Source organism: Dipodomys merriami, unplaced genomic scaffold, assembly GCF_024711535.1.
Source record: "Dipodomys merriami isolate MVZ:Mamm:240054 unplaced genomic scaffold, mDipMer1.0.p SCAF_17, whole genome shotgun sequence".
Classification (NCBI taxonomy): Eukaryota; Metazoa; Chordata; class Mammalia; order Rodentia; family Heteromyidae; genus Dipodomys; species Dipodomys merriami.
In genome coordinates, this window is record NW_027203048.1 from 4,913,242 (window position 1) to 4,925,392 (window position 12,151).

General features: G+C 38.3%; 1 non-coding gene and 1 pseudogene across 1 annotated transcript; one reads left to right on the plus strand and one right to left on the minus strand.

Annotated features, from left to right (window-relative positions):
* The first annotated feature begins 6,663 nt into the window (after positions 1 to 6,663).
* LOC138829348 (U6 spliceosomal RNA) lies at positions 6,664 to 6,756 on the plus strand (annotated as a pseudogene).
* Positions 6,757 to 11,356: 4,600 nt separating this feature from the next.
* LOC138829345 (U6 spliceosomal RNA) lies at positions 11,357 to 11,463 on the minus strand. Its single transcript, XR_011372552.1, has one exon. It is a non-coding gene; the product is annotated as a U6 spliceosomal RNA (small nuclear RNA).
* Between the last annotated feature and the right edge of the window lie 688 nt (positions 11,464 to 12,151).

The following is a 12,151-nucleotide window of genomic DNA, read 5'->3' on the forward strand; positions in this document are numbered from 1 at the left end:
ACCTTTTCCTAGCAAATACTGACATGCCAAAACTAAACCAAGATGAGTTAAACCAGCTCAACAGGCCCATATCAAGCATTGAAATAGAAACAGCAATAAGAGACTTCCCAGCTAAGAAAAGTCCAGGACCAGATGGTTTTACAGCGGAATTTTACAAGGCCTTCAAAGCAGAGCTCACACCAATACTCCTCCAACTCTTCAATGAAATTGAAAGAGAAAGCTCACTACCAAACACATTCTATGAAGCCATCATAACCCTCATCCCAAAACCAGGCAGGGACTCATCAAAGAAAGAGAACTATAGACCCATTTCTTTGATGAACATTGATGCAAAACTTCTCAACAAAATTTTGGCCAATCGACTTCAACAATTCATCCAAAAAATCATACACCATGATCAAACAGGATTCATTTCAGGGATGCAAAGCTGGTTCAATATACGCAAATCAATTAATATTATTCATCACATCAACAGGAGCAAGAATAAGAACCACATGGTTATTTCAATAGATGCAGAAAAAGCATTCGACAAGATCCAACACCCTTTTATGATGAAGGTTTTGGAAAAATTAGGAATCCATGGAACATTCTTCAATACAATAAAGGCTGTATATGACAAACCTACAGCCAGCATTATACTCAATGGTGAAAACCTAAAGCCATTTCCTCTTAACTCAGGAACAAGACAAGGATGCCCACTCTCTCCACTTCTCTTCAATCTAGTATTAGAATGCCTAGCTACAGCAATAAGACAAGATGCAGACATAAAGGGGATCCAAATAGGGAAAGAAGAAATAAAACTCTCCCTCTTTGCAGATGACATGATCTTGTATTTAAAGAATCCCATAGACTCCACTCCCAAATTACTCAAGCTGATTCAAAACTTTGGCAAAGTAGCAGGTTATAAAATTAACCCCCAAAAATCAATGGCTTTTCTGTATGCCAACAATGAGAAAAGTGTGGCTGAAATCAGGAAAGCAACTCCATTTGTATTAGCCCCACAAAAAATAAAATACCTAGGAATGAACTTAACTAAAGAAGTGAAGGACCTCTATGATGAAAACTTTAAAATATTAAAAAAGGAAATCAACACAGAATTTAAAAAATGGCAAAACCTCCCATGCTCCTGGATTGGCAAGATTAACATTGTGAAAATGGCAATTCTTCCCAAGACTATCTACAAATTCACCGCAATACCTATCAAAATTCCAACCTCATTCTTCAAGGAAATAGAAGAGGCAATCCAAACATTCATATGGAAAAATAAAAGACCCCGAATAGCAAAAACGCTCCTCAACGGAAAGAACAATGCTGGAGGAATATCAATACCAAATTTCAAACTCTACTATAAAGCCATAGTAATCAAAACAGCTTGGTATTGGCATAAGAACAGACCTCAGGACCAATGGAATAGAATTGAAAACCCAGAAATGAACCTACAGACCTATAGCCATCTAATCTTCGATAAGGGAGCTAAAACAATAGAATGGAAGAAAGACAACGTCTTCAGTAAATGGTGCTGGCAAAATTGGTTAACTACATGTAGAAAACTTAAGCTAGATCCTTATATATCACCCTGCACCAGAATCAACTCCAAATGGATCAAAGACCTTGAACTCAAAGCAGACACTCTGAAAACATTACAGGATGGAATAGGAGAAACCCTAGGTCTCCTTGTCTCAGGCCGAAATTTTCTGAATAGAGACCTGGACACACAACAAATCAAAGAAAGGTTGGACAAATGGGATTGCATAAAGTTGCAGAGCTTCTGCAGGGCCAATGACATAGCTAGCAAGATCAATAGAAAACCCACGGATTGGGAGAAGATCTTTACTAGCCATACAATGGACAAGGGTCTCATATCTAAAATATACTTGGAACTCAAAAAATTAAACCCCCCAACAACAAATCCTCAAAGAAACAACTGCCCAATAAATGAGTGGGCGAAAGACTTAAAGAGAAACTTCTCTGAAGAAGAAAGAAGGATGGCCAATAGACACATGAAGAAATGTTCAACATCCCTAGCCATAAAAGAAATGCAAATCAAAACAACATTGAGATATCACCTCACTCCAGTTAGAATGGCAAAAATCAAGAACTCTAACAACAACAGATGCTGGAGGGGATGTGGACAGAAAGGAACTTTACTTCATTGTTGGTGGGAATGTAAACTTGTTCAACCACTTTGGAAAGCAGTATGGAGGTTCCTCAAAAGACTTCACATAGAACTCCCCTATGACCCAGCAATCCCACTTTTGGGCATTTACCCAAATGTTTACAAACAAGACCACACTAAAGCTACCAGCACAACTATGTTTATTGCAGCATTATTTACCATAGCTAAGATATGGAACCAACCCAGATGCCCCTCAGTAGATGAATGGATCAAGAAAATGTGGTATATATACACAATGGAATTCTATGCCTCCATCAGAAAGAATGACATTTCCCCATTTGTTAGGAAATGGCAAAACTTGGAAAAAATTATATTAAGTGAAGTAAGCTAGGCCCAAAGAAACATAGGTCCCATGGTTTCCCTTATTTGTAATATCTAGTATATGTAGGAGTCAAGCGGAAAAGGTCAGATAATGTGATGTCAGGAAAATGAACCCTTAGATATGTATTTTAATGTTTTTTTCTTTCATGCATGTGTTTCTAATGCATTTATAAGATTATCTCTTTGGTATATTTGATGTCAGTATAACTTGTGGAGGAGATGGGGAAAAACCAGTTGTTTAAGGATACAGGTGGACCTGTTGCAACAATGAGAAGTACAAGTTGTCATGTCCAAAATGAGCTTTACAATGTTGGTGCGGGGGTGGGGGTGGGGGAGGGGGGAAGGAGAAGGCTGGGGATTGGGTGGGGAGGGGGGAGGCTGGGAAGTGATGTGAAGGGTAAACAAAGGAGGAGGCTGCAGTGCTTGGTAAGAAATGTACGCATTATCCTGCCCATGCAATTGTAACCCCTCTGTACAGTATGTTCACAAATAAAATAAAATTAAATTAAAAAAAAAGAAAAGGGAATTTATCTCCTATTTTAGACTGTTGTTTTTCCCAGAAGAAATGACAATTGGCAAATTGAGCCAGTATCCCTAATCACTGCGTGGTTCTGTGTTCCTAGCTAACTCATTATGAGCCTTCCTGTTGTTTCATTTCTCATGTACAAATTTGGAAGGTGAGGACCCAATGTATATGAAGAGATTTCCCAGGAATTATGTGTCTCATTCCTCATCCTCATCTACTACTTCAGAGAAATGTATCAGACTGGAGTGAACTTCTTGGTTGGAGGTTTGAGATTAAAAGCAAGATTTGTGTGAATGGGGTTCTTTCCATCATGAATGTATCTCTGAAGAAGAGTCTGGATGACATAAGGAAAAAAAATGATGCTTACAAGACAAGATTCTTCTAGAATGTACTAAAGAAATCTGGAGGACCAGGGGTTGAATTCTCACTCAAGAAGGCATGTTGCTTGAGTCCTGGTGACTGAGCCTTGGGGATATGCACAGGTACAGAAGTCATATGATTTCTCTGTGAAGCACCAATCTGGAGTACTAGTTCTGAGGAAAACTGACTTGATACAAAGCCAACCAGATGATTCAGTAAATAGAATACAATATTTGCAGAAATTTTGAAGAGATGCAAAATGTGATTTTAAAAAAATAATTTAAGCTTGTGGCCAGTTTCTATGCAATATAGACCTTTCCCTTGAGATTACTGTGTACCTTGCTTTGTAATTAATACTGTTTAAATGGAAAAGTGTGAGAGCTCTGGTCAAAGGCATTTTTTAGATAAGAGACTTGATTTGGAGACACAAATGTTTTCTTGATTTGCTGATTTAAAAAATTAATTGCTATTATAAAGGTGATGTACAGAGGACTTACCATTGCATAGGTCAGATAAAGGTCCTTTTCCATTCCTTCCCTCACTCTCTCCCAGTTTTTCCCTCCCATCCCCACCCACAGTTGTACAGTTCATTTCCTTCATAGTGTCTAATGAGTACTACTGCTGAATTTCTATGCCAGCCTTTACCCTCCCAAATCCATATAAAAGAACAAGCAAAACAAAAAGTAAATGAAAACAGCAAAAATGAAATTAAACCTCTTGTTTCCATTTCCTGGAGTTCATTTCAATAAAGATTATTTTGTATGATCAGATTCATATAGGCATTGTGACTTTCTGTTCTTCTCCTGAGAGTATCCTCCTTTGGTCTCACTGTGTGTGATTGCCTAGAGTTCTGTATAATTTATTATGCCCCAATGTATTTTAGATCCAGCTTTCACAGATGAAGAAAACATGTTTGTCTGTCTCAGCTTGGCTTACCTCATTAAACATGATTTAGGAAATGGACTCATTACCTTGCTCATGTAAATGTACAGTATCTTTACAAATAAAATATATATATTAAGAACAAAAACCATGATTTGTTCTTGGTCCATACATTTCCATGCAAATAACAAAAGATTACTCTTTCTGATGGATTTCCACAACTTGGCTATTCTGAGTAGCACAGCAGTGACCACGGATGAGCAAGTGTCTTTATGGTGTCCTGGCTCATGATATTCTGGGTAGATGCCCAGGAGTGGTGTAGCCGGGTCATGGGGAAGGTCGATGTTAGTTCCTTGGGGAACTTCCAGACTGCTGTCTAGAGTGGTCGTACTAGTTTATATTCCCACTAATAGTGCAGTAGGTTTTGAATTGCTGTTGGACTCTGTGCTATACTCACTCCTCCTCTCTTCTCTTTACCTCTTTCTCATCTTTTACAAACTTAAGGTTTTTGGTCTAGAACTTGGGCTCAGTAATGGTCTCTTGAACATTTCTGAGATGCTGTCTCTTCAACTTGTCATTGTGCTTGAGAAGAGTGAGGTCTGATGGCATTTCTGGGCTGGTTCACTTTTGTACTCCTTTCAGCTGAGTCTTTCACTTGCCACATACTCTAGACTTTACCTTCTGAGAACCATCTTGCATTCATCTCCCCACAAAGTGGTATCTGACTATTCATTCCTATAGCACACCTCAGGAGTTATTGTCACCATCCAGCAAGTGACACATTCCAGCCAGCCTATTGTATGTGTTGGAGGAGGGGATGGCTGGGGGGTCATGTAACTTATCAAACATAACCCATGGCAGATTAAAGTACTATGAACCCTACTTAAGTGCTTTGGGCAAAGCAGTTTGGCAAAGGCACATTCCTTTTTGCTTTAAGTAAAGTCTGGAAACTTTGTATCTCAAATTCACAATGGAAAGCTTCATACCAGAGGCACAGCTGATTTGAAAATCTGAAAAGTGTCCTACAACGGAGAGGATTTCTCTGTATTTGAACAAAAAGCATGAGGCCTTTTCATTATCCCAAGGCATTTTTGTTCTGGGTAAATCAACTTGGAGTGAATATACAATAAAACATATTAAAGATATATGTGCCTTGTTTGGGATAATCTATTTGTGAATATAGCATGTAAATGAATTATGTAAGTGCAAGAAACTCTGACAGGTCCAGCTCTCTAGCTTGTCTTCAGGGCCGGGTGAAGGTGAGATACCAACTTTCCTTCTGCACCTGTTCTAGTGCTGTCTTTTTACCTTCTGGAAGTGATTTAAGTAAAGGTCCCAGCCTTCCTGCAGAAGGTGACAGTTACAACTTTGCCATGTCTTGGGTGAAATAATTGTAGGGCACCATGTCCAACCTCAGGCATTGCCATCAGTGTCCAAGGAGGTGGATGACTTTTCCCTCGACTGAAAGCCTGTGAATTGATTCTCTCTTTTTTTTTTGAAATATTTTCGTACTTTCTATATCAGACAGTACTGGGTTTAGAAACACAACTCTTCACTTTTACTCTCCAATAGCTAATTTAATTGTATTTACTGGCATTTCCTGGTTTGGGAACTAGGGATTGTTCATTTTCTTGTTTCTGTTTTCCCACTTGTGAGTCAATGAATTTCTTTGTAGTCTGACAACTGTATTGCACCAGCTATTTTAGCATCCCAGTTATTTATGGCTATCCAAAATGATGGGATCTGAGGCTGCCTGCTTAATGCTTGTCATTTGTTCTAGAGTGAATTGTCATCTTCCAGGCTTGCTGCTTCTGTTAACTCTTAGCCTCCCAAGTTTAGCTGCATCAAGATCCAAAAGTAAACTCAGCAATCCTGTATCCCTATAAGGCTAGCAAGAGGTTTGCATAGACTATAAGCCTCAAGGGACTTGCTATGATACCCTATACTTCCTCTGTGGTAGTACTTTGTTATAGCTTTGGAGCTCATGATCCTTTGCATTTACTAGACCGGAAGCTCTATCCAGTGCAGCTGTGATGTCTCTCTTTTTCAAGCTGCATTCTCAAAGTTTAAGTCCAATTCTTGGCATCTCATGAGTACCTGGCAAATACTTATTGATTGAAAAATATATGCTTTATTACACTTGACATTGGATTAATTCAAGCAAAAAAATAGGATTAGTCAATGCCACTCATTCTATTTTCCTTGATTTCTCAATATTTTATAGACTTTGTGTAAAGTTAGATCTGTTGATAATATGTATTTGGCTACAACTAGAAGTTGTAATTTCAAGGCTATAATTATACTTCAAAGGATAGTGAAAAAAACAAATACAAAATAGGAATGTGTTGTTTTGAGGCTCGAAAAATAAAAATCCAGAGACATCAACATTAAAGAAAAAATGATACCAGCAGCACATATACTAATGTTGGAACCATAGAGAAGATTAGCCTGGCCCCAGTGCAAGGAAGACAATAAAGCGTTCTGTATTTTTAAATAACAATAAAATTATATTTTATAAAATGATACTATTTTCAAGAATATTAGGATTGTCAGTCAAATCTTGAGTAAAATGTGTCAGACTTTTTGTTGTTGTTTTTTTAAATTCACTTTTTATTCGGATGATAGTAGATTTTGTAGGATGAGAAATAATAAACATATAAAACAACAATCTTGCTCCTAAACTTTTTCTTTCTTTCTTTCTTTTTTGGTATGTGCTGGTCCTTGGGCTCGAACTCAAGGCCTGGGCACTAGCCCTTAGCTTTTTCACTCAAGCTCTTTCACTGAGCTCTACAAGTTGAGTTACAGCTCTACTTTCAGCATGTTGGTGGTTTATTGGAGATGAGAGTCTCAAAGACTTTTCTGCCCAGGCTGGGTTCGAACTGAAATCTCAGCTTCCTGAGTAGCTAGGATTACAGGTGTGAGACACTGACACTCAGCTCTAATCAGTTCTTTCTTAGACTTGCAGTTTATTTCAGAATGAAACTGCCTCATCATCTCCCAGTGAAAAATGGAAATACATGGTCAAAACAGCCAGCTTTGCCTTTAGCAAAATCTTGTGCCTCATGAAAACATAAACAATACAGTTTAGACAGTTTTGTCTATAAATACTGACTAGTTAGAAGGAAAATACATGGCACATACATTTTAATGGGCGATTTACTGACATTTGTGATTATTTCAAACCCATAGCTGAAATGGGGAAAAGAAAGTAGTTTGGAAAGATCTTTGAGCCATAGTACACATGTCTAGTGATCATTGCATCTCTTCTCCACTCCCTCCATGAGCAAACCTAAAGGATGTAAAGCTAAAAAATAGCTATCTCTGCCTTTGAAGATACTGTCACAGTAGGAGTCACACACATATATTTGGAATGAAAGCACCCAGTGATCTATGCTGAGAGGGCTGGAAAAGCACAAAGAAGAGAGCCGGACTCATGTAAAAGCTGACATCTGAGCTACATCTGCAAATGGAATTGGACATCTCACCAAAGAGAAAAGGGGACAGAACTTTTCAATGAGCAACAGAAGTAAAAAGGGAAAAATATGCAGACATGAAAGGCTCAAAGAACTTGATGTACTGAGGGAGGTACAGGGGTATGTGTGGCTGGAGAGAAGGAAATTCACAAGAACATGAACAATGTGGTTTAAGAGAGATATATATGAGTAATTTTAACATACGAAAAAAAAGAACAAAAAATACCCACAGAATAACAACAACTATGGCAAAAAGTACCATACATTTTCCACTGTAGAGGGCATGATTTACTTTAGAACCATGGACTACTCTGGGATCCCCCATTGGAGGCCCTCCCCAAACTCATAGGTCCAGCACCTACTGGATCGTAAGATGCTAATGGACATTTAAGAGTCCTGGAATATCAGCTCTTATCTGTATTAGAGTCCTCATTTAGTTCTTAATTTTGAGCATTCAAAGATGCCGTCTTCCCTTCAGACATAGATCGGGCTGCATTTACTAAGCTTCACCTGTTCATGGTCTCTCTGCAAAGTGTCAGTGGCGTTTAGCAGTAGCCTTCCAATCCCAATGCCCTAAAAAACTTTTCTTCTGGACCCTTTCCAAGATGGCAGCCTGTCACATTACCTTAATAGAGGTCAGAGCAGATCTCTTCTGAGGTACTACTGAAGGGTCCCCTCGGCAATTTAATGCTTCCTTCCTCCAGATAGAAAGTGAGGGGGACAATTTCTTTCTCTCTGTTTTTCTATTCTTTTCACATACTTCATTTAACTAATTTGCATAGTGGTAACCAACATCCTTTGTATGGATCCATGTTAGAAAATCATATAAGATCATTATTAATTATTGAGATTATTATAATACATTTTAACTTCAACATAAATGTGCATGCATATGTATTTAGCTCACACATGCTTACATTCCTCAGAGTTTGAAAGTGAATTTATTCATATGCAGTATGACAATTTTAAGAAGATACAACTTTTGTTGCCTTTCATTCCCTTTGACTTCTAAATATTTGGGAGGCATCTTTTGTTTTCAAAATGCCTATGGACTACTGGAATTGAAATTTTATGTTTTGATAGTAGTAGAGTTTGGACTTAGGGCTCTATGCTTACAAGAAAGTCATTCTATGATTTGAGGCATACCCTAGATGTAATGATTCATAGATTTGTACTCACATGCAATATGATTTTCAACAACTATTATCTGGGACACTGCAGGACTGTGGAATGGAAGAGGTGAGGTTTAAGGGCTTGCAAGACTACCAAATATGTCAAGCCAAACTGTATATTAAAGAAAGGATAATTAACCCCCAGAGATAGCAGAGCACCCATGGAGACACAGCTTAATATAAAGACATATTATTGGGATTTTAATCTTGATGGCTTTGTAAAGCTGTCCTTAGAAGTCTTGGAAGTCCTCAGTATAGAGCCCATATTAAAAAATGCCTCTGAGTTCCTTTAAAGGATTTGAGACACCTCATTGCACATATATTCAGAGATACTTCATGGTTCTTCCTGGAGAGTTAACCATATCTACAGAATACTCTTGATTCAGAATAAACTTTAACAAAATAAACCTGATGTTGTCAGACATTTAAGAATCCTGGAATATAAGCTGTTATTACTATTAGTGTCCTTACTTGTTTCTTGATTTTGAACATCCAAAGATGATGTCTTCCTTTCAGACATAGTTTTAGCTGCATTGATTAAGCTTTAGCTGTCCACAGTCTCCTGGTAAAGCATCAGTGGCATTTAGCAGTAACCCTCAAATCCCACTACCCTGTAGATGCCATTTATTTTCATTTAATTCTCCTTATCCATTCATCTCCCAAACGTGCTACATCCTGTGTGCCAGTACATTTTCTTCCTCCAGTTCATTTCATTTCACTACTATTGAAGACTTTAGCAAGCAGAATGCAATTGCAAAAGAGTGATGTGTTTAGCAATGATGAAATTCTTATTGCTATTGATGGCTAGAAACCCCAATCCCTTTGTATCATCTGCTTTCCTCAACTACCTCTGGTACCATTTCTCATAGGTTGGATTCTTTGGAAGCAAAAAAATAAATCAACATGGAGAGATGGAGTTTGGGACAAAAATTATTGTTTCTTGGAGGAGATGAATTGGATATTGGCCTAGAATATGCAATAAAAAAGAATCAGAGGAAAGTGTTTCGTATAATTTTTAATTGATGAGGGGAAAAAAGAAAAGGATGTTTTGGAAAGATTTGCATTGTGAGTGGGATAGATTTGATGGCAAGGACTAGAAGTCATGCAATTGGCTACATAGCAGTAGAATCCAGAGTATATGCACTGAGAGCAGAAGCTTGGGAGGAATATCCAATCAAGCTTCAATGGAGAGAAACAGAAGGAGCCTTTAGCTGTGGAGGAGAAGTCATGAAATGCCTTGAGGACACTGTGGTGGGAGGAAGATTTCAATCCAACAACTTGTCAGTGAGACAAACCTACCACAACTCCCATGGGCTAAATTGCTCAAACGCTACACTGATACTTAATTTCTCCCAATTAATTTTTTTATGCTTTTCATTCATTATTTATAACAAATGTTGTTGCCAGATCTTTGATTCTGCCTTCCCTCAGGGTTAGAACTTATTTCTTTAAATATACACAAAGGAGAAAAATATGTCTTTCCTGATGAGCTCTCTGAAAATGATCTGGTAGTAAAAATCTTGTAGTGATTTTATTTTTTTCTGGCTACTGAAATATCACATCTAGATATCTCATCATTACACCAATTTAGGGGGTCAGTAATATGGCTAATGGCTTGTGTTATGACACTGGTCTCCAGAGATGGCCTCTGAATCTTGATCCCTCAGCTTTGATTAGAAATAAGGCCAACTGGCATGGTCGCAAAGCTCTGGCTCCAATTCTATACACACCAAGTCTGCTCAGGGGAACTGGTAGCTTATTATTTTCACATTGAATGAGAGTACAGCTCATCCCCTATAAGTGTTAGAGTATCAGTTTTGGAAACCTTACAGACATTAAACCTTACATCTAGGTTAAGTATAGTGAAGCAACTTAATCGACTTCTTTTCTTCTAAATCTGGACAATCTAGAACCCCAATTCAGTTTCCACACACGCTAGATCTTTTTGGAATCAACTCCTCTTCTGATCTCATCTAAAATGTGGCTTGCTCTCTTGAGGACCTTTGCTTCCTTTTCATATTGATTGTTGCACACACCCAGATTGTTGCTCAATGTGTTTTTCTGGACCATTTCTTAACTATTGTCCTATAAATGTCCTTTGTTCCTTCATGACACTCATTCTTTCTCGCTCCGCTTACCCTTTCCTCTCTTCTATGACCACCTCTCTTCATTTCTCTCTCTTTTTCTTGCTTTCTTTTTTTATCGGTGCAGTGCCTTTTCTTAGAACTTTTCTTCCTTTTAGGTTTCTGCTTATTTCTTTTATTTATCCTTCAAATATCAGCCCCTTTTCAGAAAGCCTTTTCTGGCCACTAAATCAAGTCACTTTTGCTGTTCATATTATAAAAAGCAACATCACATTAGTCAGAATGGCTGTGACTACTTAGTGCCACAGACTCGATGGCTTGCCCATTGCTCTTTCTTTTCTTTTTCTTTTTTTTTTTTTTTTTTTAATATGGAACGCTTCACGAATTTGCATGTCATCCTTGCGTAGGGGCCATAGTAATCTTCTCTGTATCTTTCCAATTGTAGTATATGTGCCTTCCAAGTGAACACTTGCCCATTGCTCTTTCTACCACTGTTATCTGCCCACTATCCATGTGGCCTTGGCATTCTGGATTCTTCACAAATTGAAGCACACTGCCTTTCTCAGGTGGCTATTTGGTGCAAGAAGAGAACATGGGGTCCCTATTGTTCATTCTGAGATGCCTGCAGATCTCTTCCAAATAAATAGACTAGACATATATAACTTGCATGGGTATGCTTTTCTGCCTTTGGAGCCTCAGCCAGGACCATTATTTGAGTTTATATTATGTTAGATCTAACTGAACATAGCAGAGAGAGAGAGAGAGAGAGAGAGAGAGAGAGAGAGAGAGAGAGAGAGAGAGAGAGAGAGAGAGAGAGAGAGACAGACAGACAGACAGACAGACAGACAGACAGACAGACAGACAGACAGACAGACAGACAGACAGACAGACAGACAGAGACAGAAAGAAGGGGTGGATCGGGGAGGTGGGACGACATTTCCAAAAGTGAACAGTGGGGAGAGTAAACAAAGGTAGAGGGTAGGAACTTAAGGGGTTGGTGAAAGACATTATAGGCTGTGCTGACAATTTTGGACCACACACAGACACAGTTTAAAACAGGAGGGTTTTTGAAAAGGCAAGCAACGTGCTTAGATGTGCCAGAAAGTCCTTATTATTTTTGACTGTACTTTGTATCTTATTTATTGACAACAGGTGGG